The sequence below is a fragment of the Setaria viridis genome, chromosome 8, assembly GCF_005286985.2.
Source record: "Setaria viridis chromosome 8, Setaria_viridis_v4.0, whole genome shotgun sequence".
In the NCBI taxonomy this organism is placed as follows: Eukaryota; Viridiplantae; Streptophyta; class Magnoliopsida; order Poales; family Poaceae; genus Setaria; species Setaria viridis.
This window is the reverse complement of record NC_048270.2, coordinates 8847087-8850502: the sequence shown is the minus strand read 5'-3', so window position 1 is coordinate 8850502 and position 3416 is coordinate 8847087. Positions and strand designations below refer to the sequence as shown.

Here is a 3416-nt window from a genome sequence, read left to right as displayed (position 1 = left end):
CTTAATATTGTCCTTTGCTAACTTGTGCAAACAATTCAATACTTCATGAACTTGGTGTGAACTGTCCATAGCGATCATGTAAAATGATTTTTAGCTTGTGAAAATGATTGGGGTCCTCCGACGATGCACAGAAACATTGTCAATGACTCAATTTATGAAACACTGTTAGTTGAGGTCAAACCGTAATTCGAGATGAGCAAATCATGAAGTGCCATGAAAATACCAGTGCTCATTCGAAACATCTTATAAAAGTACCTCGGATGACCAAAGCACCTCATAACCCATTGAAGTCCACTTTTTGATGTTTCTCTGTATTCTCCTTTGTTCAAATACCATTCTGTGTACAGATTTCCTATTTGGCCAATGACAGCAGCTTGCTGGGAAAGTTTAGCTAGAAGCAGTAGTCCCTTGTGCCCCTTTTTGGCCAAATCTTCTATGTTGGCATCCATCTACATACACAAGTTTGTGGCAGCCAAGACACAAGTTGTGAGATCACATAAGTACATAAACAAATATATTGACAGCACATAAATAAATATACGGACAACACATAAACACATAACCAATGGTTCTCAAATAGTCTCAACAAATGGTCTCTCAGATAACAGGCAACAAATGGTTCTCAACAAAAGGAAATAAACAAATATTGGTTCACAACACAACACTAGATAAATTAGGAAACGATTCTACTGACACTTCAGCAACTCCTTTTCATGCTCTCTCTCAAGCAAATCGAACCTTCCTTCATTTATTTCCAGGGAGCTAAAGACCTCCCTAAATTCAGGTTTGACGATCAGGAAGGTGGTTGTGTGTATTAGAGTAGTTTTTTCTTGCACTTCACAATCTTTCACCATCTTTCTAGCCTCTGCAATGCTTGGGACTGGATTGGTTGGAGGAGTTGATGAAGCTTTAACACTTGAGGATATCTTATCTGCTGCAGTTTCTATCTTCAAACATGTGTTCTTGTACAATCGAAAGAATGGGCTCTTCTCATCCTTCTCTTATATAGAACTAGAGTGTTCCTTGCATTTCTTTTTCCATGGCTTTGATTTCTTCAAAGTAGCCAACTTCACATCATCAATGTCTTGAGTTTTTTTTACCTCACTCACATCGTCATCACTTGACTCATCATGGATTTGATTCCTTCAAAGCAGCTAGCTTCACATCATCAATGTCTTGAGTTATTTTTACCTCACTCACATCATCATCACTTGACTCATCAGAGGATACATCTCCAGGGCAGGATGCACTGGTGCCACTGACATGTATCTTATCAAACAATATATGCAGATCATCAAGGTGCTTCAGCCTTTGTTTTCTGAGCCTCACATGGTTACATTTGATACCTTTCTCAAAATTATTGCACCTCTAAAATTAAATGAAATAAATGGTTAATTTGCAAGTAACACAATATGAAAGCAATAAAAATGAATAATGAATAATGACAGTAAAGTGCTTACACCTAGGTGTTCATCCCACCATTCCTTAGAGAACTCAACAGTTCATTTTGCCTCATTCCATCCAAGCCTAGTTGCACTATTCTTCAACTCCATGAACCATGTATATTCCTTTTTCATATTGTCCCACTTGTTCTTCAATTGTTTCTTTGTTAGCTTCTGACCAATTTTTCTTCATGCTTAGATATAACATGTTTCCAACCAGTCCTATTGAAAAATCCTAACGGTCTATTCCTAGCTTCTATCTCTCCTTTGTAGATATCAATGAAATGCCTCACATTGGCATCACACCAATCTGCCTTATCGACCATTCTTAAATCAAGAAAAAAATTGTGGCAGGCAATTCAGTTATCATAAACCCAACAATTGTACATGCAAATAAATGTTGTATGAACAACACAAAAGGGCCTACATAGATGTTTGCACAAGCTTCCTATATCCACAAATCCTAGCAGTTTCAAACATTTCAGATAACATCTTCATTTCTAACCATTTCATATTGCAACTAGTATACTGCACATACTGACTAAAATTCTGCACGAAAAAAAACATCAAGTCACCATCATGCCCATCAAAACAGAGCCTAAAGAATACTAGACATCAACACGCATGGCATCCAGGTAAGCAGATTGTCTGAAAGCTCATCAATGTTAATGCATCTGTTGTAGAATTGTAGCCATTAGATCAGGCGAATTGCTGATTGCTTGCCTCAACAATCAGTTGGATTTATGATAATTGAATTGACAACTTATTGACACCTCTTTGAGTTAGCAAAGGACAACAATTAGATTGTACAGATTGTTCAGATCAAGCAACCTCAAGGAAACTATGCGATTGTTCAGGATCAAGCAAGAATTAGATTGTACAGATTGCTGATTGTTGAGGCAAGCAACCTCAAAGTTGTCAATTGCAAAAGCACAAGATTTGTAGGCTTCAGGCAAAGAGGGTGTGTGGGGATGGCTTTTGAGATCTTCACCTTGAGTGCTAGTTGATGGAGAGGAGCCGGCCGGAGAAGGGTGCCGCCGGTGGGGAGGGCGGCTGCTCCTGCAACAGGCGTCGGGGAGGAGAAGAGCGGGGAAGGCGGAGGGCGTGCATGGCTGCCCGAGTCCTTTTGCTTGCTCCAGGGCGGAGAAGATGTGGCCGGAGAGGGGCGTCGCCGGTGGGAAGGGCGACCGCCGGTGGGTGCGCCGCCGCTGGCCGGACCTAGAGAGGCGCGAAACCCTAACGTGGCTCCAGTTGGGGAATGGCTTAAGCGGGTTGGGGAAGAAAAGAAATGAAGCGGTACGTAACTTACCGCTGGCAGCGTGGGTAATTTTGTTGAAAGGTTGGACTTCGCATCCGTGGAAGCAGGGGCAAGGTGCTTTGCAAATTATACTATGGAAAGCAGCTGCGTACGTTCAAAGATGCTGCGAGTTTCGGCCCTTTGGTTAGCGTTCAGCTTTTTGATAGCAAAAGCACCTTGTGGAAGCTGAACCAAAGGGAGCCTAAAAGAATGTCGTCCATGTGTTCTTATATATAAGGAATCTAGTATATATTTAATCGCATAAGTGTGGTCGTTATCCCCTCGAACGACTGATCCGGGCCAAACCTCAGGAGACTGGTCTGACCGGGTTGCTGGACCGGTCTGACCGGCCTGCGCAACACCTCTGCCATTCGGTCTGTTCGCGACCCGCGCGATCTAGCGCACTCGTGTGTTGGCCGAAAAAGAGCATCCTGTGGAAGACTTGTGTGTTGGCCGAAAAAGAGCACCCTGGGGAAGCTGAACGAAAGGGAGCCTAAAGGAATGTCACCCGTGTGTTCTTATATATAAGGAATCATTGTAACTATTTGTAGTATATATTTAATAAGTAAAATTGTAGATTCTACTGACTTGAATTATGGAATTAGTACACGTCCAATTAATCTAGTAGATCATAGTAGTGTCCCAGAATAGCATACAGAATTGAGATTCTGACACTA

At 41.7% G+C, this 3416-nt stretch overlaps 1 pseudogene; it reads right to left on the bottom strand.

Annotated features, from left to right (window-relative positions):
* Positions 1 to 528: 528 nt before the first annotated feature.
* LOC117866986 (L10-interacting MYB domain-containing protein-like) lies at positions 529 to 3138 on the bottom strand (annotated as a pseudogene).
* Positions 3139 to 3416: the final 278 nt, after the last annotated feature.